Below are 25,313 nucleotides of genomic sequence, written 5' to 3'. Positions count from 1 at the left end.
CTTCACACGGTAAGAAAATGACAATAGAAATGGAGAGGCCCACTACAGCTAGCAAATATGAATGACAGGTTGCAGGGGTAAGGCTGACTCTTCAGTCCCATTTGCTACTCTCTCAACAGGTTGGTACAGTTATACTCACAAAGTGATAAGACATATGTCTCTTTATTTAAAATATCATGAAAAGAGGTAAATGCTAGTGCCAGTGACAAAAAAGACGACAAAGTGAAGAAAACCAAGAAAGTGGTGGTTCTTAGCTGCCAAAAGTTTTGGAGCCAAGAAAGAGTGAATGACCTGTCTTCATAGAATCAATAAAGTTCTGAGGCACCTGGGTGGCTGAGTCGGTTAAGAACCTGACACTTTTTTTTTTTTAACATTTTATTTTATTTTTTGAGACACAGAACACAGTGTGAGCAGGAGAGGAGGGGCAGAGAGAGAGGAAGACACAGAATCAGAAGAATCCACGCTCTGAGTTGTCAGCACAGAGCCCGATGCGGGGCTCGAACTCACAAACTGTGAGATCATGACCTCAGCCAAAGTCTGACACTTAACTGACTCAGCCACACCCAAGCGCCCCAAGCATCTGACTCTTGATTTCATCTCAGGTCACGATCTCATAGTCCTGAGATTGAGCCCTGTGTCGGGCTCTGCGCTGAGCATAGAGCCTGCTTAATATTCTCCCTCTGTCCCTTTACCTTGCTTACGCACACTCCCCTTCTCTCAAAAACAGCAGCAGCAGCAAAACAAAGAATAAAGTTCTTTTTCAGCTATATTTTATGCTGATGAGGGAATTATATGCTATAGTGATATTTGCTAATATGGGGTTTGAGAAGGTCTTACACCTTGGGAGATGTTACTCAGGAAAGGAACTGAATTAAAAGCACTGTGGAGATAAAAGTTATAGGGAACTAGATTTCAATTTAGTTAGTTCCTTTTAATCAGAGCTGTCCTATATTAGAATGGGTTCTCTTCAGAGTTTATGAGTTCCCAGTATGATCCTCTGGATGACCAGCTATCAGGAATGTTGTGAGAGACATTCCCAAACTGTAAGATATTGATGCTGAGAGGTCAGACTGGATGACTTCTACAATGTCTTTTAAATCAAAGATGAGATAATTCGCACTCGGCTTCAGTTTCCTCATCTGCAACTAAGCTGGCTCATTTTTAAGAAGTTCTAAATTTTCTAGATTTGCTTCTAAGTTGCTATAACCTCCTCACTTGGCCAACATAGACTTGCATTCTGAACACAAGGCCTAAGGCAGGTCTAAGAACTGTAGAGGGATGGGTCAGGGCTCTGAATCAAACCCTCCACTACATCTAGATTCATCTAGTTATCAGGACCTGCAGACAAAGCCCTGAGGTTAAGTTACTTACATCCTGGGCAGCTCCCAGGCTGATCTGGGAGTTGGCTACCCAAGTAAGTCCAAAGGAAAATCGGGCCTTGGAACAGTTCCAGACGTGCGGCCAGACTCAGCAGTAACCCCATCTTTACTCCTATTTTCAGTTTAAGGGACTTGAGAATGAGTCTGAGAACAAGTAGAAGACTCTAGGCGTCCCTCCCTAGCCATGACCTGGCAGTATACAGACCAGTCTAGACTGTCAGTACCATGGCAGAATTCATGCTTTGAACTAGAGACTGGATGAGGTGTTCTCTCAGGTTCCTTCAAACAGTAAGATTCAACAGGCCTATATATTAAAAGTTATCACAAAATATTTATATATGACACGTGGTTAGTGTAAAGTCAAAAGAAGACTTTGACATCTACCCTATATTCTCACAACTCTGATCCCAACATCCTGAAGCAGAAGTAGGGTGAGGTGAAAAAAGACTGAGAGGCTGGAAGAAGGTACTAAAGGAAGGCTACATGTAAGGAAGGACACATCCATCTATACCCCACTCTGAATTCCTGTTATTACCAGGACAGAAGACAGATTACTGCTCATTCTGGCAGTAATATTTATTACTAGCTATTCATTATAAATAAATGTACAATGCTTCATTTAGAGCCAAAGTCACTGATAACACCTGCAGATCTCTATGGTTGCATCCCAAAGCAAGGGTATCTGAGGTATAGCAATAACCATACCAACAGAAACGCTTCTCAAGGCAGTTCCTCTTTGAAACATACCCCCAAAATGCTGACCAGCAGTAGCAGGGGATGAGAACATGTGGGGATGTTATATGTGTGGCAATTAGGACTTCTGCTTTCACTTCAGCATTTCCCATTGTTCTACAGTTAACAGCAATTTGGATGGGGGCCTATGAGAAGAGCTTTACTTTGTAGACCAGCTTCCTCTTTCAAGAGACAAAATTCTTTATGTTACAGAATATGCATTCCACAGGGGTTCAAAATTCCAACTGAAAAGTCAAATAATCATTTGATTTCAAAATGATAGACAATATACAGGCTTACTGTAATCTGTCTTCAAAAATGTTTAAAGACTTTCCTGTTGCACACAGCAGTCCTCACAACTATGCAACAACCACAAGGAAGAATGCCTCATTATAGACTTAAGCATCCACCCACTTCCTGTTGAAATACTGGGTGAGGCTGAACCTACAAATATAACTACACTACTTCCAAACACAAGGAGTTACTGACAAATCAGTTTAGGTCACTAATGTCCAAGAGAGATAGCAAGACAGAAACGAAAACTCCTATGGTTGACCGAGAAAGTATCTGACTGGGAGAACAAAAAAAAAAAAAAAAAAAAAGATCTGAGATCCAAAACCAGGAGACATTTCCAATTTCCTAAAGTAATGACAAAGGTGATGAACCTACATTCAATAAATCTAAGGCTCCTTCTTGACCTGATGTGGTTTTGGGCAAGTGGCCCAGGAAACACGACTTCTAACCTCCAGCACTTTACTCCTTGAGCACACTATTCATCTATCAAGGACCATTCACACCTGGTAATCCCATAACTTTCTATTGTACTTTGGGAGCAATACCACCTTCTGTTCTTACCTTTATTACTCTTTAGGCTATAATCATTGCTTTGCTCTTAAAGCTAAAACTGGGGGATCACTTTCACCTCTAAAACCATTTTTTTTCCTACTATAAACTATTCCACAGAAAACTGCCTCTTTATTGGTGGAAATTAGGCTCTTTTTCATCTGGTTTTCCAAAAACAAACAAACAACAAAAAACACTTACACATTAGACCTGGAACTTAGATTCCAGTTCTTAAATTTTGTTAATGTTTTATTTTTGAGAGAGATAGAGTGCAAGCAAGGGAGGGAGGATAACAGAAGATCCAAATCGGACTATGCATTGAGAGCAGCAAGCAGGATGTGGGGCTTGAACTCATGAACTGTTAAGATCATGACCTCAGCGGATATCAGATCCTCAACCAACTGAGCCACCCTGGCGCCTCTGGATTCTAGTTCTTAACCTAATGATGACTAGCAAATGGGGAAAAAATTTCAATTTATCCTTTTAATTTAGCTTTGGGCAGCACTAAAAAAAATACTCGAAAGATGCTAACACTGAGATTTTGTTTGCAAAGTATTCTGATCTCCAAAGAAAAGATTTATTCACATAAAATATTTCTTGTATCTCCATGCTGGTCCAAGTTTCCTGTTATGCTTGTTATGCATCCACTATACAGGGTCTATAATGTTATCACTGATGACTTTCAGTTACAAACACAAAGTTCATTTCATTTTCCCAATCGAATGCCAATTTCTAGCAATACCCAATTCATCAAAATGGAATGGTTTGAAATACGCCATACTATCCATCCATCTATATGGGCTTATTTCTACTGACTGAATACACATAAATTATGAATGATTTTACTTAGAAATGGAGAAATCTTACCCCAGGTATTTGTGGGTACTCAAGTACCAGATTTCTTTCAGCTATCGTCATTAATTCAGCATTAAATTCATACAAGAATCTAGCATGAAAAACTAAGCTCCTCTGAAAAACAAATACCAACATACAAGCCAAAACAAAACAAAGCACCAAACCTCAACAAATCAGTTCGCAAGATTACTAGAAATATGCCCCAATAAAGTTTTCTTCTCTTAAAAGAGCTTCCTTTATTTATTGTCAATGACAGAAAGAGTGACCTCCAGTTACTGGTGCCTAAAAATCCGAGATAAGACGGCAGATACAAAATACATTCCTCTCCAAGTACCTGGGCTTGAGTACCTGTGAGTAAGCCAAACCTGGGCACATGCTACATATGGGCACATAACAGTTGGTTTTTATGGAAGAATGTCTAAATCCCATTTTACGATCTTTCTCAAAGATAGAGAGGGCTAAGTGTAACCTACCTTTCTTGGTTCCTGCGAATAGCAGTATTGCACTAGTTAAGCTCCCCATAGACAGGTCACTGGCACAACCACTGGTGATAAGATGCAGAGGCGGGTTTGAAAAAGAGGGAGAAAGGAGATATTAAGAGCCGAACCACACATCAGGCACTGAGTGGATCTCATTTCATCCTGCCAGCTGTCTAACCATTCATTTTAATCCCCATGATGCCTCACTTCGTATTTCAAGCTTCTCTCTGGGATGGAAAGGCCAAAAAAGAAACTGACTTTACACAACTGAGAAAGGCCAGGGGGGAAAAGGTTGAGAGTAACAACAAAAAGGAGATTCAGCAAAAATGTTTTGCTGACAGCTCAGGGCAACGTACAAACACACCATGTGGTCATGGAGCAGGCACAGGCAGCAGTCCTGGATGTGACTTAATACACCAACTTAAGGAAGGAGAGAGACCTAGCAATCACAACCGCATCTGAACACCAGGGAGTGGGATTCTGGAGCAAACCGCAATTCCATATCAACTGTTCTATTCTGCCAGCTGTAACAAGAATTCATTCTTGAAAAAGTGTCACACACTCATCTGTCACTAACAGCCAAGCCGCCAGCAACTAAGAGTCAGCAGCAAAGGGCAGCTGTACATCTACTTCCTCTCACAAGGTCTATTCACCACTCAAAATATGGTATTTATAAGGCAAAGTCCTTGAACAGAGGGAAAGTACCCATTCTTTTTCTTTTTACCCTCAGTTTACTAAGCAGTTACCAAAGCCCTCAACACCTAATAAGCAGTGGTGTAGAGCAGCAGGAGCATGGACAGTAAAAGACAGGTGTGGGTCTCATCTTTGGCACCTTGGTAAGCAGTGTCATCTCTCAGTCTGTTTCCTAATCTGTTAAATAATATAATGATTCCTAGTTTGTAAGGTTGTTATGAAGAAAAATAAAATAATGCATGTATAAAATGCTTAACACAGTGCCTGGCACAAAATAATTATAATAATAGTCATAGTGATGGGTGCCTGGCTGACTCAACCAGTAGAGCATGTGACACTTGATTTCCAGTCAATGATAACATTGGACACAGAGCTTACTTTAAAAAAAAAAAATAGTCATAGTGATTTTTGTAGTAGCAGTAGTAATACAAGTACTAGTTCTGCACACAACTAGCATTTAACTATGTGCCAGACACTGTTCTAAATGTTTCTGGGAGAGGTAGAGAGAGGAGAGAGAGAGAGAGAGGATCTGAAACAAGCTCCACATTGTCAGCACAGATGTGGGGCTTGAACTCACAAACTGTGAAATCATGACCTGACCTGAAGCTGAATGCCCAGCCAACTGAGCCACCCAGGTACCCCTACTCTAAATGCTTCATGAGGCACCTGGGTGGCTCAGTCACTTGAGTGTCCAACTTCCACTGGGGTCATGTTCTCTCAATTGGTGGGTTTGAGCCCCACATTTGGACTTTCCACTGATAGTGCAGAACCTGCTTCGGATACTCTGTCTCCCTCTCTCCTGCCCCCTACACCCGCTCGTGCGTGTGTGTGCACACATGCATGCATGCATGCACATTTAAAAGAAAAAAAGATTTAAAAAATGTCTTATATGTGGTTCCCTCAACCATTAAATAATACTATTAATAAGTTACAGGTTGGGGGCGCCTGGTTGGCTCAGTCGGTTAAGCCTCCGACTTCGGCTCAGGTCAGATCTCACATTCGTGGGTTCAAGCCCTGGCGTCAGGCTCTGTGCAGACAGCGAGCTCAGAGCCTGGAGCCTGCTTCCGGTTCTGTGTCTCCTTCTCTCTCTGCCCCTCCCCCTCTCATGCTCTGTCTCTGTATCACAAATAAATAAAACATTAAAAAAAATAAGTTACAGGTTGTATTAATAGTTAATTATAGTGCCCTTATCAATCAATGAGTATTTATCAAGGAGACACTAAAAGAAACAAAGGAGAAGTTCTCTCCGTTGACTACAGGAGCTTATACTTTGAGGAGACATAAGACCAGTTTAGTAACAATACAGCAAATAAACAGAGGGTCAGTTATCGAATGATGTAGTCAATAATAACACTAGAAAGGATGAAAAGATCACTGTGAACTGAAGGAATCGAACAGGCAGTATTTGGATATAAAGTATAAAGAGGAGTACACTTATCATGATGAATACTGAGTAATATACAGAATTGCTGGATCACTATATTGTATACGTGGAACTAATATAACACGGTATGTTAACTATACTGGAATTTTAAAAAACCTAATTTAAAAAATACATCCAAAAATTTTTAAAAAAAAAATCGTTCTTCTGAGTTTGCTGAAGCCAGATGCCGTTCCTGAGAGGGGAAAAAAAGAAAAAAAAATAAAAATTTTTTAAAAATAAAAAATACATCTGCAAAAAAAAAAAAAGAAGAATAGAGAGTGAAGGTTTTCCAGGTGGGGGTAATATAAGCAGAAGTCTTGAACTCTACCACTAAGAATTTATGGAAAAGTAACAATTCTGATGGACTTTTTACCACATTTCATCAAATCTAAGATGCCACTGATTATGAGATGTATCATGATTCACGTTCAAGAGATGTTAAAATGTGAGGAGGGGTACCTGGGTGGCTCACAGTAGGTTAGACGTCTGACTCTTGATTTTGGCTTAGGTGATGATCTCACAGTTCATAGGATTGAGCCTTGTGTCAGGCTCTGTACTGATGGGTAGAAACTACTTGGAATCTCTCTCTGCCCCTCCCCAACTTGTTCTCTAAATAAATATTTAAATAAAAATAAAAATGTGGGATAATGGACATCTTAGAATCAATATACTTATTTTTTCTATAATATGAAAGGGTAGACAAGATGATCTTTAAAATTTCTCTCCAACCCTGAAATGATTCTAGAACTTAGACTTCTAAGAGAATATTCAAATTCTACCAAATCATCAACAGCATAGGAAGAACAAAGATAATAAAAATGAGAGATTGGAACCTTATTCCACTAATTATTTGCAAGGCTACAATATTTACCTCCTAACCAATATATTCGTATTTTCCTTTGTATACTTGAACACAAGAGCTATTTTAATATCCTAGTTTGCTAATCCCATTATCTTTGCCATTTCTGAGTGTTTTGATTTTTCTCCTACTTATGGGCCACATTTTCCTGGTAAATCTGGCAACTTTTTAATGTTTGTTTATTTAGAGAGCACACATGCAGGGGTGGGGGGTGAGAGCAGAGAGGGGGGGGGAGAGAAAGAAACCCAAGCAGGCCCCCACATAAGCTCAGAGCCAGAGCCAAACGTGGGGCTCAGTTCCACAAACCATGATATCATGACCTGAACCAAAATCAAGTCAGAAGCCCAACCAACCAACCAAGCCACCCAGGCACCCCAAACTTGGTAACTTCTGATTGGATGTTAGACATTACTCTATTACAATGTTGAATATCTAGCATTGTTGTCTTGGTTTCAAAAGTGTTAGACTTTATTCTGGTAGGCAGTTAAGTTACTTCTGGTTCAGTTTGGTACCTGTGAGGCTTGTTTTTAAAAAGCTTTGTTTGAGTGGCTCTAGATTAGCCTATACTTTATGGATATTTTAGCCCCAGTGCAAAGATGCGGCCCCTCTGCAATCTCTACTGGGTGCTCCCAGTGAGCACCATGGACTCTCCATTCTGGCTGGTAGGAACTCAAAATACCTCCCTGCTCAATACCTTCCTGGTCACTCTTTCCCCATTCTCCCTCAGTGTGACCCCAGTCATGTGTGTGGTCAGCAAAGCTTCAATAAGACCCTGAGGAGATTTCTAGAGCAGTTCTTCTTCATAGCTTCCCCCTTTCCAGAACTCAACCACACTGCCTTCGGTTGCTTCAGCTCTCCTTGAACTATAATATGTCTCTTCAGTTCAGCAAGACCAGTGTGCTCTGCTTGGAATCCCCCACCCTGCTTCATAGTTAGAAGTGACATCTAGATGCAGTGTATAACACACACACCACACACACACACACACACACACACACACACACACACACACACACTGGAATATTACTTAACCATCAAAAAGAATGAAATCTTGCCATTTGCAAATGACATGGATGGAGCTAGAATATATTATACTAAAGGAAGTAAGTCAGAGAAAGACAAATACCATATGATTTCACTTATATGTGGAACTTAAGAAACAAAACAGATGAACACATGGGAAGGGGAAAAAGAGAGGGGAAGAAACTATAAGAGACTCATAACATTAGAGAACAAATTTAGGGGAGGGGAGGGGTATTAAGGAGGGTACTTATTATGATGAGCACTGGGTATTGTATGTAAGTGATGGATCACTAAATTCTACTCCTGAAATCAACACTGCATTGTATATTAATGAACTAGAATTTAAATAAAAATTTAAAAAGAAAAAAAAGGAAGAAGAAGAAACATTTAGACAGAAAGCCAGGTAATCACAGGGCTCACCTCCTTTATTTCCCTTCTCACAACAGGGATCATAGCCCTGTGCTACCTGTTGAGGTTAGGGTTGATTTCCAATCTAGTTTTGCAAGGACTTCCATAATAAACAGGTATTATAAAATTCTTTTTTTTTAATTAATGTTTTTTATGTATTTTTGAGAGACAGAGAGATAGCACGAGCAGGGGAGGGTCTGAGAGAGAGGAAGACACAGAATCTGAAGACAGGCTCCAGGCTCTGAGCTAGCTGTCAGTACAGAGCCTGATGCGGGGCCCGAATCTATGGACCATGAGATCATGACCTGAGCTGTAGTCGGATACTTAACCGACTGAGCCACTCAGGCATCCCAATAAAATTCTTAAAGTCAGATTAATTTCAATTTTTCTTCAAGTGTATACAAGAGTAATTCTAGGAATAACTGGGAAAAGTAAGTGACCCAGAATAAAATAAAATAAAACAAAAAGCACTGCCAATAGGTATGATATTATCATCATAAGCATATAACATGTTTGGATATTTAATTTTCTGAACCATCACAACTGAGAACAATGACAGGAAGTTCTTCTTTTCTTAAAGCTAACACTCATGTAGTTGCCTACCACCTTCAAAAGTTAATATAGCTTGGTGAACTCAGACGCATGTTCAGGCAAGGGATTCAAGGATTTCCTGAGCTACTTGTTATGTGACTTTGGGCTGGTTAATCTCTCTGAGCCTCATCTATAAACTGGGAAAAAATAAAACCCACACATATGATAGTTCTAAGGATAAAATGAGGTAACACGTGTGAGCCTTCTAGAGGGATGTCTAAAACCCAGTAGGTATGCAGTAACTGACAGCTCTGATTACTATTAATTCAAGGAATGCAGAGTTTGTTTAGACTCACCTAGTGATAATGAAATAATTTAAGGACGGCAAGTCAAATTAAATAGCATCGGGCAATGCACAAAGGGCTCGCCTCTAACTGATCCTCTTTTCTTCAGTCTCAGTGGAAGCCAAGTAATAGATGGGTCTCTTACCTTCTGAGACAGGCTCTTTGGGAGTGGAGATGCAAATACTGAGAAAGAAATAGATGGCCTCGGCTTGTATCATGACAATTTTAAAGATTAAGATAGAGGGTATCAGTCTTCCAAATCATAGTCCAGAATCAATTCAGTTTTTTCACTTTACAAACTTTGAAAGACAAATAGTCTCAAAGGGACTATTGTTTGGATTGTGGCGTTTCTTTAAAAAAAATCCTTTCATCTTGAAGGCCTAAGGCAAATGTCACCACTTCTAAGAAACCTTCTTTGACTCCTCTGGTCTAAAGTCATCTCTCCCTTTCCAAAAGCTCCAAAGAGGTGTGCTGAACCTTTCATGGCAGTCACTACATTCTGTTTTGTATACATACAGACTTTTGGAGTGTACAATTCTTTGAGTACAGGACCTGAAAAACAAAATACCTTTAAACCTAACAGAAGTAGTAGTAACAATAGCAGGTAAGAGTGGGATTCTTAAAACTTCTTTGTATCCTATAGCGTCTGCTCAGTAAGTGTTGAATTCCTAAAATACGGCTGGTATTTATTCACATTTTCTTATATATCTCTAATCCTCAAAACACTTATGTGAAGTAAGTATTAGCATTCTGATTTTACAGATGAGAGAACTAAAACTAAGAACAGTTCTGTAACTTTTTCAAAGCCACACAGTCAGCTTTTAAATCCAGGTCTATCTGTGTCAAAAGTTTATGCTGATTCCATGACACCACACTGACTCTTCAAAAAACACCCAAACTAAGAAATTATACAAATAAGCTCATATTTCTCATTCTCAAACACAAGTGCCACGAAGCCCCAGACTAGTTTCTTCTCCCTTGAAAAAAGACTGCATGCTAACACAAGAAAGCCTTCCTGACATATTTACCCCAGAACTGAAACGGTGTTAATGAGGATAACACACTGCTTTCTCCCTCTCTACACCCAATTTTAGCCAGCTGCTCAGGGGCCTCATAGCTTTCACTTTAAACAACATAAACACTGGCTCATTTAAAGTGCCAGCCTCAGATAACATGCTCAGATGCTACTGCTTTTCAAACAAACTCCTGTTTTCAAACAGCCAGGCATTTGGGGTTCCTTCACTTCTGACGAGTTACTTTTATCTACAGGGTCCCTGAAAATCACTTTAAGTTTCATTCTCTGTGCACTGTTTGGCTCATCAAATCTTGTCATCGGGGACTTTTTTTTTTTTTTAAAGCACCTAATCTTTCATCTTCTTTTACAATGAACCAAAACACATTCCCGTGGGTAATTCCTAAACTGTATGTATATACATATATATTTTTTTTCTTTAAAATAAAATTCTTCTGAGTTTTTCCAAAGAGCATGGTTGTTTTCCCTTTTTAGCCCAAGTAAAGATAATTATATCAGAAGTGAATTTTCCCCCATCTCTTTCTGCATATGGGGAATACTGAAATGATAAGTCTTTTTTAATTATTAAATGTAAATAGCTCATTAAATATAATCCAATTACTCTAATTGTAAAAAGGGAAGTAATTACAATATGTACATGTATTCTTGCCTGGTAGATTTAATATCTTAAATTAATCTTTTCAGCATTAATATTTTAAATTAACCTTTGACATTTGAAAAATACAAGAAACTGATGTCTCTTTTTAAAAATGTATACATAGGGGCGCCTGGGTGGCTCAGTCGGTTAGGCCTCCGACTTCAGCTCAGGTCATGATCTCACGTTCGTGGGTTCAAGCCCCGCGTCGGGCTCTGTGCTGACAGCTCAGAGCCTGGAGCCTGCTTCAGATTCTGTGTTTCCCTCTCTCTGCCCCTCCCCCTCTCATGCTCTGTTTCTCTCTGTATCAAAAATAAATAAAACATTAAAATAATTTTTTAATGTATACATATAAAGCTGTAGTTTACAGATCTTTGTTGTGATTTCACCTACAAACAGTTTTAGTGAGAACAGCCCCACTCCCACAGAGAGGGGTTATTAAATACCATCTGCCCTAACTGAACTGATATTTCTTGACTGCCATAAATCGTGTTAAAGGGTCAAATGCCTTCTGGGTCAAAAAACCAAGAGATGAATTCTGTGCCATTCCAATAATCACAAAAGCTTTACTCAGACAATTCCAGGCCAAAATTTGTTAGAAGCCTGGCTTTGGTATAATAGCCTAAGTTTTCCATTACCTAAGTTATATTGTTACCACCATTTTAGCTCTCTAAGACCACCCCAAGCATTCTCCTGGCTCTCTGGTCTCTAGCTCTTTAGGTTTGCTGTTACAATAGTTTCCCTCAGCAGCCATCTGATTCTTTGGTTTCTACTCTTTTTTGGTGACCAAAGGCAAATAAATTGCAAAGCTGAATCTCTATGAACTAACTGCTTTGAAAATGGGCTCTGCCACAGTCTGTGCTCTGAAAAACTTCCATTTTTCTTTTCTTTTTTTTTTATGTCTTTTATTATTTTTATTTTGAGAGACAAACAGAGATCGAGCGGGGGAGGGGCAGACAGAGAGGGAGACAACGAATCTAAAGCAGGCTCCAGGCTCTGAGCCATCAGAACAGAGCCTGACATGGGGCTCAAACCCATGGACTGTGAGATCATGACCTGAGCCGAAGTCAGACGCTTAACCGACTGAGCCACCCAGGCGCCCCAAAAACTTCCATTTTAAAATGGATGGAGGGGCGCCTGGATGGCTCAGTCGGTTGAGCCTCCGACTTCGGCTCAGGTCAGATCTCACGTTTGTGGGTTCAAGCCCCGCATCGGGCTCTGTGCTGACCGCTAGCTCAGAGCCTGGAGCCTGCTTCCGGTTCTGTGTCTCCTTCTCTCTCTGTCCCTCCCCCTCTCATGCTCTGTCTCTCTTTGTATCAAAATAAATAAAACATTAAAAAAAAAAAGAGTTTTAAAAAAACGGATGGAAAGGCTTACACAGATGAGAAATTAAGAAGATGACGCTTTGTTTTGTTTTCCTACATCCTACCAAAATCTATAGATGAGTGTTATTTTAAGATATGAATATGTATACAGAAAAAATAAAACTTGATTTAGATTAAGAGAACTTTTTCTAAACTTTAAAACTCTATGAATATTTATGTTGTAGAGGTAGCAACCAGGGCCATGTTTATACAGCACTTTCCCTACAAAAGAAAAGCTCTATAGAGTACTAACAAGCAGGGTGCCTGGTTGGCTTAATTGGTAGCTCATGCAACACTGGGTCTCAGGGTTTTAAGTTCAAGCCCCACAGTGGATGTAGGGATTACTTAAAAACAAAATCTTTTAAAAATTGTTTTTAATAAAATATAATCTTTAAAAAAAACTTAAAAAGTACTAAGAAGCATTATGTTTTCTGCAGTTCTCAAGGATTTCACTGAGATAGATTTTCCTGTTCAGACCCTGTATTCATGCACCAAATATGCAACTCTGCCTCGCTAACAACACCTTCCAAAACAAATAAATGAAATGGAGGAGGGTAACTATGACTAACTCCTTCAGTCATTGACTATAGCCAGGTTGGAGCAGTTCCTGACTACATAAGGTCGTCATCCAGGCTAACTATGGAAAGCTATTTTATGGTTTGAAAGGATGGTGACATGGGTCACTGTGGGTTCCCTCATTCTCAAACACTGTAATGGGTTCTGAACAGTTACTGAAAGTTAGCAGAAGGAACGGAGCCTGATATCTGATGATGATCACAGTCTTCCAGGAGGACAGCACCCTTATATGACAACAAGCAATTTCACAGGTAAAAGGTATACCAGCAGCTAAAACTTAGCCCCTTTCAGGATTTAAATGATTAAAGTTCCATCTTGATAACACTGGTATTTTTGTACAAAATACATCTTATTAGACCAGCACTTGAAAGTTAAAAAGGTGTCTTAAAATGCCTGCTGACCTAAAATTGCCACGTTCCATGCTTTAAAGGGATTGATTTTCTGGAGAAGGACAATAAGATGCCAAATTTTGTTCAATGGAGATCAGAATATTATTTGGTGAACCTATTCTGCACCTGTGGAAGCAAAAGACTAAGACTGGCTTACACACCCCTGTAGGAGGATGGTATTTATCTGGGCTCTCCCTATGACCTCTTTGGCAGCAAATGTAAAAAAGTCCTTTTTTTGAGGCTAAGGGGCGTGCCCAGGACTTTCAACTACCCATTCAAGCAGGGTTACGATTCCCCTCCTCCATAATTAAGTTCTCTTTCCTACTCTCCAAGCATGCATGAATTGCAATGACATTGACATGAGGCCTGACATTAGTCTTTGAAGGTCATTTAAATCCTCCTACTTCCAAGCTGCCTTAAAGTAATGTGTCATCCATTCCACAATGCCTGAGTGTGGGGTCTGACTAGATGGTACTCAAAGCAGACCATCTGAAGCATAAAAAGAAAGAGGGCTCCAAATTCAAATACCATAAGAAGAACAAATAAAAAATTAAAAAATAAACAATAAAATTCAGTTGTTCAAGAGACAATAGTAAGAAAACACGAAACAGTTTCCACCGGGTGAATGAAAACACTTCTACGGATAATTCCTTTTATTTAGAAAAGTAGAAAATGTCATTCACAATATGGTCCCTTTATATGGCTCCAGTCTTCATCTTCTATCACATCTTCATATATATATACATATATATACATGTATATATATACCCTTCCCTGAAGTTCCGCAGGCCCTCCCATGGCTCCCAATTACAAAACGTTCTACTTTGTCTCCACACTTTTGTTCAAATCTGACCACCCACCACACCCCCACCAACTTCTAAGGTCTTCCAAGATTGAGCTCAAGTGAAATGTGTCTTGACATGCCACGCCCCAGGGGGATTTAATGCCCCTCTCCACACAATCTTTACACTCCTGCAACACTCTGTGCACACCTATCTCATCACACTGCATTAAAATGACCGAATGTCTTTAAGGCTAGCATCAACCATCTCTGATCCTAGTGTCTAACACCATGCTAGGTGCAGAGAGAATCCTCAGTAAATACTAACCAAATGAGGGGTGCCTGGGTGGCTCAGTTGGTTCAGCATCCAACTCCTGATTTCAGCTCAGGTCATGATCTCAAGGTTTGTGGGACTGGGCTCTGAGCTGACAGTGTGGAGCCTGCTTAGGATTCTCTCTCCCTCTCTCTCTCTCTCTGCCCCTCCCTTACTCATACTCACGCTCTCTCTCAAAATAAATAAACTTAACTTAAAATAAATTTAACAAACAAACAAACTTATGTTTGACCTCTATTTCAGAATCAAGATTCTTGGGGCGCCTGGGTGGCTCAGTCAGTTAAGCAACCAGCTTTGGCTCAGGTTATGATCTCACGGTTCATGGGTTTGAGCCCCAAATTGGGCTCTGGGCTGACAGCTAGCTCAGAGACTGGAGCCTGTCTTCAGATTCTGTGTCTCCCTCTCTCTCTGACCCTCCCCTGCTCATGCTGTCTCTCTCTGTCTCTCAAAAATAAATTTAAAAAAAACCACAAAACTTAGAATCAAGATTCCTAGTAGCTTACCAGATCACAAGACAAGATTTACACATATTCTACAAACCCCCGGAAATGATCAGAGGTCTAATATGTATAGAGTGGAGTGAGACATTAAAAATTAAAAACCAAGAAAAAATTTAAAGATTTTAATTCAAAAAAAAAAAAAAAAAACCAAGGCCACCCCAACCAACAGGAGCTATCTGCCACCTCCCTTTTATTCATGCACCTCAAAGCTCTTTTACCTTCTAATGTAAAGAGAAAAATGATTAAGCGTTATCAGTCAAAGGAGACACATTTCTAAAAAGGCCAAGAAAGGTCAGAATAGGGTAAGTCGTGAAAATCAGCACATTTTGAAAACTTGACAGAAAGCCAGGTTGTCATTAAAATCTCCAGGCACGTGGTCTAAAACATTAATAAGCCTCTGAACCTTTCCTTTCCCCATCAAATCAGTTTCTTGCCCCTTCCCACACCAATACTTTGTCCCCACCAACTGACCCCGCACCAGTCAACCTGCCTGCCTTTCTTTCCCCTCCTTCCTGCTGTTATAAATACAGATAGAGCCAGTGAGAATCTGGCAAACAAATGACAGCTTCTAACTATATATGAGATTTGTATAAACTGATCCTCACTTTTCTTTCTTCCTTTCCTTTTTTCTTTCTCTTCCTCTTTCAATGAACCTAATGTACTGAGCCCTCCCTTCCTTCCTTCCTTCCTTCCTTCCTCCCTCCCTCCCTCCCTCCTTCCTTCCTTCCTTCCTTCCATGAACCTTAGATACTAAGTACTGTGCCACACACTGGGGATAAACTCAACAATGTCCCTGCCCCCATGAAGCTCAAAAGCTACTGAAGGGGACAAAATTACTCTTGTTGTAAGTATGACTACAAAGGTTAAGTTCAAGATGTTGTGGAGGCATCCAGCTCAGACTGGGGGCAGAGGTAGTCAGTTAAGAAAGGGTGTCTTAAAGGACAAAAAAACCCCCCAACATTTAGTTAAGAGAAGTTTCAGATGAAGGGAGCAGCATGTGCAGAGGCAAACAATGTTCCAAGAGCAGCAAATAGCTTGGTGTGGCTCAAGTACAAGAAGTCATGAGTGACAAGGCTAATAAGACAGACAGAAGCTGAGGCACAGAGAGCCTTGTATGCTCTGCGCTATAGCACTTGGAGTGTGCTGAAGGCTACTGGGAACTATTTAAGATTGAGACCCGAGAGTGACATGACTGGATTTGCATTTAGAAAGCTCTCTCTGGCAGCAATGTGGAGAAAACATACTACACGAGAGGGTGAAAGACTGAGGCAGTAATCCAAGTACAAGCACTTCTAATTGATCGATAGAATCTACATAATGGGAGAGTTGCAACAGAAGATGACAGCAAGTGCGCCGCTGAGGTGAGGCTGTCACTGATAAGCTTTCCCTCTTGAACAATTAAATTATTTAATTTCTCTGGGCCTCAGTTTTTACATTCTGAAAAATGTGTTTGTCAAAGTACTACTAGGGGGGGAACAGTGGACTAAATTCAGTATCGTCAACCTTACCTTAACGCTTTACAATTTATAGATACAAAAATTTTTTTAAAAATACATGGAAGGTATAAAGATGAGTGGGGGGCACCTGGTTTGCTCATTCGGAAGAGCACATGACTTGAGGTCAGGGTCATGAGTTCAAGTCCCACGCTGGTTGTAGAGATTACATAAACAAACAAACTTAAAAAAAGAGAGAGAGAAATGCAATTTAGCAAACATCAGTGTGCCTACCGCTTAGTTTAAAAATATCACCATTAGGGGCACCTGGACGCTCAGTGGGTTGAGCATTTGACTCTTGATTTCAGCTCAGGTCACCATCTCACCATTCCTAAGATCAAGCACCAAATCGGGCTCTGTGATGACAGCTTAGGATTCTCTCTCTCCCTTTCTCTCTCTACCCCTCCCCCACTCGCACATGTGCACACTCTAAAAATAAACTTTAAAAAACTATATCACCATTAGCTTTAAAGTCCCCTACATGCCTCTCCCCCAAACATGCCTCTCCCCCAAACCTATCTCCTTCCCTTTCACTCTGTAACACTATCCAAAATGTGTTTACCATTCCCTCATTCTTTACGGTTTTATCATATCTGTATCTCAAAACATTATAGTTTCACATGTTTCTGAACTTCAGATGAATCTAATGCAGTCTTCTGCAACCTTTCACTCTACAATTTGTTGAGATTCATTTATGTTGCAATGGTTACAATTTAATCATTTCTACTGTTACATGGTACTCTATTATATGGCTATATCATGATTTATTCATTCAATCTAAAGTTAATAGATACTGGGATTTTCCCCAGTTTGGAATGTTTGTGTTTTTGCTATTGCCAACAGTATTGCTATGGACATTTTTGTACATGTCTCCCTGTACACATGTATAAGGTTGTTAAGGGTAGATACCTAGGAGTGGAATTGCTGGGTCATGGCGTATGCAAATCTTCAATCATGAGATAATACCAAATTGTGTTCCAAAATGGGTTTACATTTCTGTTTGCCAGGTTCTGGTTGCTTCATATATCCTTGCCAACATATTTGGTCAGACTTTAATTTTTGCCAATCTGATGGACATAAAAGAGTGTGTTACTGTAGTTTTAATTTGCATTTCCCTGATGACTGCTAATGAAGCTGAGCATTCTCAACCCTTGTGGTAGGAAGGAGCTACTTTTTATTTTTCCAAAACACCGAAATTGAGTTACCTTCTCTGAAAGCCTAAAATGGCTGCAGGTCATTCAGAATGCTGATTCTCAGTAACTAACCAGATAAAGACTGGTCTCTTTCAGCACCAAGGTAAAACTGATCAAATCTCTGACACAGAGGTAAACCTGAAATTTTTCACCTGAGAATTGAAGGTGACTTAGGGGTTTTAGAAGGACTGAGACTGAGAACATCTGAGAGGGAATGATCAGGGCAAATATGTGATATTTAAAACCCTTCAGTATCTGACATCAAGGTGCTTCTTTAGCTTCCTTCCTGGCCACACCCTTCTAGTGCACTACACTTCAGCCACTGTTCACCACAGATGCCCTCCTGCACTCTCATGCCTCTGTGATCATTCAAGACATTTCCTGCTTCCTCGAATACCCACTTTTTATCTGTTTTTTTCCCCTATCCTTCTTGAAATTTTATTAATCCTTCCCTGCCCAGTTCAAATGAATTGCTTCCACCAAGCTGTTGTGACCTGATTCCCTAGAAAGAATTAATCCAGCCCTCCTCTGCTTCAAAAGCACTTATTGTAGCACACACCCCACATTACACTTGTAACACAGACAGACTGTGAGCTCTTTGAGGGAAGGTACCATCTCTAAAAACCTGCGGGGCTAAGCAGCACTTCTGTCACCCATCAATCCCTTATAAAATACTGTAAAAGTATATAAAAAGATGAGCAGAATTTACTGAGAAAATAAGTCTCTAAACAATGGAAAGGTCCTTTCTTACTCTTGCTGACAATGAAGAAAAAAATGAGAGAAAAGGCAAGAAAGGAGAAAGGGAGTGAGAGCTAATGAAGAATAAATTGTGACAATTAGGTCCCCTTAAATAAAGATCCATTTCAGGAAGGCCAGGAAATGAAACTGTAAACCATACAGTCACCTTCTTAATGGAGGCTTTCAATAGCATGAAAAGTGGAATTCACAGATGATTCTAAAATCTTAGGCTGGGGGCGCCTGGGTGGCTCAGTCGGTTGAGCGTCTGGCTTCGGCTCAGGTCATGATCTCACAGTTTGTGGGTTTGAGCCCCATGTCAGGCTCTGTGCTGACAGCTAGTTCAAAGCCTGGAACCTGCTTCAAATTCTGTATCTCTCTCTCTCTCTGACCCTCCCCTGCTTGTACTGTCTCTCAAAAATAAATAAAAAACATTAAAAAAATAAAATAAAATCTTAGGCTGGAAATAGACTTTTTAAAAAACTTTAAAAAATTTTTTAAATTTCAATTTTTTAAAGTTGATTTATTTTTGAGAGAGAGAGAGGAGAAAGAGGATCCCACTGCAGGGCTCAGTCCCACAAACCACAAGATTATGACATGAGCCGAAATCAAGAGTCAGACACTTAACCAACCGAACCACCCAGGTGCCCCATATTTATTTATATGTTTGTTTGTTTGTTTTTTAGAGAGAGAGAGCATGGTAGAAGGAGAGGAGAGAAGCTTAAGGAGGCTCCATACCCAGCAAAAAGCTGTATGTGGAGCTCAATTTCACAACCCTGAGATCATGACCTGAGCCGAAATCAAGTGTCAGACGCTGCAATCAAGTGACAGCCATCCAGGTGGCCCCAGACTCTCAACTATAGAGAATACACTGAGGGTTGTTGGATGAGAGGTGGGTAGGGGGACAGGAAATGCATTAAATGGGTAATAGGTTAAGGAGGGCACTTGCAGTGATGAACACTGGGTGGTAGACATTAAGTGATGAATCACTGAAACCAGTATTATACTGTATGTTAACTAACTAGAATTTAAATAAAAACTTGAAAAAAAACTTAAGCTGTATCTTGGAATTTCATCTGGGTGTGGTGTTTTCTGGACGAAGATAACTATAATTTCAATTTATTTAATAGTTAAAATTTTTCAATTTTTTCTTGAGTCATCTTGTTATCTTTTCCTAGGAGTTTGTCCATTTTACCTAAATTATGAAATAAACCAAGACAGTATTCATAGTATTCCCTTTTTTTTTAAATTTTTAATGTTTTATTTATTTTTGAGACAGAGATAGAGCATGAGCAGGGAGGGGAAGAGAGAGAGGGAGACACAGAATCAGAAGCAGGCTTCAGGCTCTGAGCTGTCAGCACAGAGCCCGATGCAGGGCTCGAACCCACAAACGTGAAATTATGACCTAAGCTGAAGTCGGAGGCTTAACTGACTGAGCCACCCAGGTGCCCCTCATAGTATTCCTTAAATTGAGTGGCAAAAATTATTCTTATGAGAAAAAAATGGCTAGAAGACTAGAATAATGGCAGAGATAAGGATCCATGACGTAGAGATTTGAGATCCCACAATATTTCAACATTTTCATGTATCTCTGTATTCCCAGAGTATAGCCTTCTTTTGGACACAAGGTCATATTAATCATAGCCCTTTGTATCTATTCTCAAAAATATTTGATTTCCTATATAAAATAAAAAATACAAAATTGATAATTCAAGTAAATATTTTAATAAGTTGATTTTAATTAATGCATGATGGATCAGAGTGAAAATGCAGATGCCTTTAAAATAAAAGCTCTTTGGGGCACCTGGATGGCTCAATCAGCTATGTGTTCAACTCTTGGTTTCAGCTCAGGTCATGATCTCATGGTTCAGGAGATTGATCCCTGCATTAGGCTCTGCACTGACAACGTGGAGCCTACTTGGGATTCTCTCTCCTTCTTTCCGTGCTCCTCCCTTCTGTGTGCGCGCGCAAGCGGGCACGCGCTCTCGCTCGCTCTCTCTCTCTCTCTCTCTCTCTCTCCCCCTCTCTCAAAATAAATAAACTTAAAAAGAAAATAGGGTATCCTAGGTGGCTCAGTCATTTGAACATCAGACTTTGGCTCAGGTCATGATCTAGTGGTTCATGAGTTCAAGACCCACATTGGGCTCTCTGTTATCAGCACAGAGCCTGCTTCAAATCCTCTGTCTCCCTCTCTCTGCCCCTCCCTTGCTCACACTCTCTCAAAAATAAATAAAACATTAAGAGAAAAAAAAGAAAAAGAAAGCCTCTTTTAAATTAAGTAAAAACTAGTTTCAGAGGGCACTCAATCATTAAATTAGATGCAAAAAAAATCTATCCCTTTAAATATAGCAATTCACTGAATTTAAAGAAAAACTCAACAGAAGAAATTTAACAGCTTTGAACTTAATACACATTATTTTTAAAAATAAAAATGTAATTATTATTAAGACTATTGTTCCTATAAAAGCACATTTCATAACAGAGGGAAAAAAGACACTTGAGTGGCTTAAAAAAATTATGCTAGTCATTTTCTTTTATCTACTCCTTCCCCAAACCTTAGGCCACAATAGCTAACTGGAAGGAAAACTACCTGATTTAAATTTCAGCATCCTTACTCTATCTCACCCTCTCCTGCTCTAGTGGAGCTGTCCTTGGTTAAATACATTCTATATGTAGAAGGAGGAGCAAAGACGTACTGTGATCTTTAAAATCCAGAGCAGAGGCCTAATCCCTTACGGGTCTGACTCTTGATTTTGGCTCAGGTCATTATCTCATCATTCAAAAGATCAAGCTCTGAGCTAGGCTCTGTGCTGAAAGTACAGAGCCTGCTTGGGATTCTCTTTCTCCCTCTCTCTCTCTGCCCCTCCCCCACGCACGTGTGCACTTTCTCTCTCTAAAAATAAATAACATTAAAAAAATTTTTTTAAGTTTTTATTTATTTGTTTGAAGAGAGACAGAGAAAGCCCAAGTGAAGTAGGGGCAGAGACAAAGGGAGAGAGAACCCCAAGCAGGCTCCACCATGGTCAGCATAGAGTCTGATGTGGGGCTTGAACTCATGAAACCACAAGATCATGGCCTGAGCCGAAACCAAGAGTCAGATGCTCAACTGACCGAGCCATCCAGTTGCTCCTAAAAACAAATAAACCTTAAAGTAAGTAAACAAAATCCAGCGCAGATCATAGGAGAATCATTCTGAAAGCCTGTTTACATATTGACAAAAATTACTAGTCCTGTATTAGTGAAGGTCAAAGTCTTTAACTGGAGAGAGCCCCAGGAAAATGAAATTGAAAATAAGTACGATGGGGCACCTGGGTGGCTCAGTCAGTTGAGCGTCTGACTTCAGCTCAGGTCATGATCTCACAGTTCGTGGGTTCAAGCCCCGCATCAGTCGGACTCTGCTGACTGCTGGCTCAGAGTCTAGAGACTGCTTCGGATTCTGTGTCTCCCTATCTCTCTGTCCCTCCCCTGTTCACGCTCTGTCTCTCTCTCTCTCAAAAGTAAATAAGTGGGGGTGCCTGGGTGGCTCAGTCGGTTAAGCCTCCGACTTCGGCTCAGGTCAGATCTCACATTCGTGGGTTGGAGCCCCGCGTCAGGCTCTGTGCTGACAGCTAGCTCAGAGCCTGGAGCCTGCTTCTGATTCTGTGTCTCCTTCTCTCTCTGCCCCTCCCCCTCTCATGCTCTGTCTCTCTCTCTCTCTGTATCAAAAATAAATAAAACATTAAAAAAATTTTTTAAGTAAATACGTGTAAAAAATAAAAAAAAGAAAAGAAGTACGATTAGAAAAATGGGAATAAATACTACCTAGGCAACAGATCAATAAGAGAGCATATCTGCCTTTGATTCTTCATTGGTATAATCCTCTTTAACTAACATTAACACAGCCTCCAGCACATAAAATAAGGTTTTTCCAAATATCTATGGGAAGTTGACAACAGCAATACTTCTCTGCCAATCTAGCAATACAGATGCATTTTACCAGCTCCTCTCCTCGTAGAAATCATGTTAATAAAGATGTTTGGAGATTTATGGCATAAATGCCAATATTTTTAAAAACTGGGCAACTGTTATAGAAATTCTTGTTGGTATTTTTCAGTCTTGGAGGAAATAGGGTTTGACAAAGAATATTTCCCAAGTGGTCTGGAAAGAAGCAAAAGAATTACCAAAATCAAGAGGAGAAAATATGAAAATGCATCAGGTGAAAGCGTGAGGTTCGTTGACAGGAAGAAAAAAAGTGTATTGTGTAAACCAGAATCTATGGCAAACAAATTCAATCATAATGAAGCAATTATCATGTCACATTTGTTAAAACTGGTATCTGCCAAGTAGTATCCTTTTAGGCTGTTCATTCTTCTTGGTTTGCATCAATTGTCCCAAAATAATTATTAATAGTATTCCCTCTTACTCTTAAAAGTGAACTGATTTATACAATAAATTATATGATCACACTGTCCTTGAGGAACCAGGAGGCAGGGCTGCTAAAACAGCTCAAAGTTCAGGATCCAGTTATAGTCCCAAACTAAAATTCAGTACAGATTTACTTCTTTCATTTAGCACCATGAATAGAACAGTACCAGAGCACTGTGATTAAAACACAGTGGACTGGCGGGGCGCCTGCGTGGTTCAGTGGGTTGAGTATCCGACTTTGGCTCAGGTCATGATCTCGCAGTTTGGGAGTTCCAGCTTTGTGTTGGGCTCTGTACTGACAGCTCAGAGCCTGGAGCCTGCTTCGGGTTCTAGGTCTCACTCTCTCTGACCCTCCCCCACTCACGCTCTCTCTCTCTCTCTCTTTCTCTCTCACAAAGAAATAAACATTAAGAAAAATTAAAACAAAACCAAAAAACCACAGCGGACTGGAACCAAATGGCTTGAGTTCAAATCTCAGCCCTCCTATATAAACTCTTCAGTTGTGTGACCTCAGGACATTTTTTTGTTTCCCTTTTTATTTTGAAATAATTTCAATCGTGGGGAAAAGTTGCAAAAATAGTACAAAGGACTCACTTTTGCACTCCACCTAACTTCACTAATTATTAACATTTTACCACATTCATTTTCCTTCCTCATTCTTTCCCTCCCCACACCCCCTCCCACACTTACATACTCTAACTTATGACTAACTTTTAAAATCATTTGACAATAGGCTGCAGACATGGTTGCCTCTATCTCTAAATACTTCAGGGAGTCATCTCTTAAGAACAAACTATCAGACTATTAAATGCTGAAAATGAACTGAGGGTTGAAGGGGAAGGGGGGGAAGAGGTGGTGATGATGGTGGAGGGCACTTGTGGGGAAGAGCACTGGGTGTTGTATGGAAACCAATTTGACAATAAACTATTTAAAAAAAAAGGACAAACTATCATACAAATATCCCATTAGGAAATTTAACAATGAGGGGTGCTTGGCTGGCTTAGTTGGTAGAACGTATGGCTCTTGATCTTGGGGTTATGAGTTCAAGTTCCACGTAGGGTGTAGAGATTACTTAAAGAAGTATATCTTAAAAAAAATTTTTTTTTAAAAAGGAAAGTGAGGGGCGCCTTAGTGTCTCAAATGGTTAAGTGTCTAACTCTCTATTTCAGCTCAGATCATGATCCTGCAGTTCGTGGGGTCAAGTCCCTCAACAGGCTCTGCGCAGACAGCACAGATCTGTCAGGAACCTGGCAGCATCATGGTTTCATAGTGTAGCAGCCCTGCTGATGTAAAGGCCCCAAGTTACCAAGAAAAGTTAAATTATATTTAGTATATTAGTTTAGGAAATAGGCAGACACTTAACCAACTGAGCCACCCAGGTGCTCTAGGAATAACTCTTTAAAAACTATACTTTCTGAAGCCATTTTAGTGAAAATCTCTATAAAATACACTGTGTGTATCTATTTAATTTCCTAAACAGAATATACTAAATATAATTTAACCTTTTCTTGGTAACTCAGGGGCTTCGCATTCGCAAGGGTGCAGGGTGCTACACTATGAAACCATGATGCTGTCAGAGGCTCCTGAGGTGTGAGGGCCATGTCTCAGTAGTAAAATGGCTATAACGCTCTGGACAGACATCTTGAATCTCCTCCTTCTGCTGTCATGCTTTCTGATCATTAGTATTAGTGCATCTATTCTATATTATTCTAATAGTGCTTATGGTCATACAAAGCTTCTACCTAAAAAAGCATTTTCATATCATCTCTCATTAATTCAATAAATACCTGCTATATCAGTTTTTAATTTGCTGATTTGAATCTCACAAGAAATCTATGATGTAAAAAAGAACACTTCCAATTTTAATTACCTCATTATAGATGAATAAACTAAGGCTCAGAGAGGTCAAGTGACTTACTTTGGGCCACAGAGCCAAGAGGCAACATAGCCAGCCCTCACACACCTGGATTCTCTGTCCCTCAACACACACAATTATCTCTGAGGCCCTAGGGTGATGCTACTTTTGAGGTAAAATGAACAAGCTTTCTGAAAGGTCTCTGCCACTCAAAAGCACTTTTAGCTTACTTTTAACTGCAAGGAGTTATATTCTGGTTGGCGGAAACTGCCAGATGTCTGACTTTCAGTTGTTCTTCCTCTGCACTTTCTCAATATTCTTTGTAAAATTCTCTGAACTTTATAGCAACCCTTTATTAATATAGACTCCACATATTTGTAACCTGAGATAAATTCACACCTGAAATAAAGTTTACCTCTGCACTCTAATAAAGAAAAGACTGGGTAAGAAAAC

At 39.9% G+C, this 25,313-nt stretch overlaps 1 protein-coding gene and 1 non-coding gene across 6 annotated transcripts in view; one reads left to right on the top strand and one right to left on the bottom strand.

Moving 5' to 3' along the window:
- Positions 1-25,313, bottom strand: part of WASF2 (WASP family member 2) — a 74,691-nt gene that overhangs the window by 25,739 nt on the left and 23,639 nt on the right. The window contains exon 2 of one of the 5 annotated variants that reach the window (XM_029946181.1): positions 4,283-4,353. The exons of 3 other annotated variants lie outside the window; for them this stretch is intronic. The gene's annotated coding sequence lies outside the window, so the exon portion shown is untranslated. Of the gene's footprint in view, positions 1-4,282; positions 4,354-16,764; positions 16,835-25,313 lie in introns of those variants that run through there. One more of the 5 variants, XM_029946185.1, reaches the window with a different exon arrangement.
- On the top strand, positions 6,538-6,606 carry LOC115300578. The gene has a single exon (XR_003912742.1). It is a non-coding gene; the product is annotated as a small nucleolar RNA SNORD59 (small nucleolar RNA).

Source organism: Suricata suricatta, chromosome 8 (genome assembly GCF_006229205.1).
Source record: "Suricata suricatta isolate VVHF042 chromosome 8, meerkat_22Aug2017_6uvM2_HiC, whole genome shotgun sequence".
Classification (NCBI taxonomy): Eukaryota; Metazoa; Chordata; class Mammalia; order Carnivora; family Herpestidae; genus Suricata; species Suricata suricatta.
This window is presented reverse-complemented; position numbering and strand designations above follow the sequence as displayed.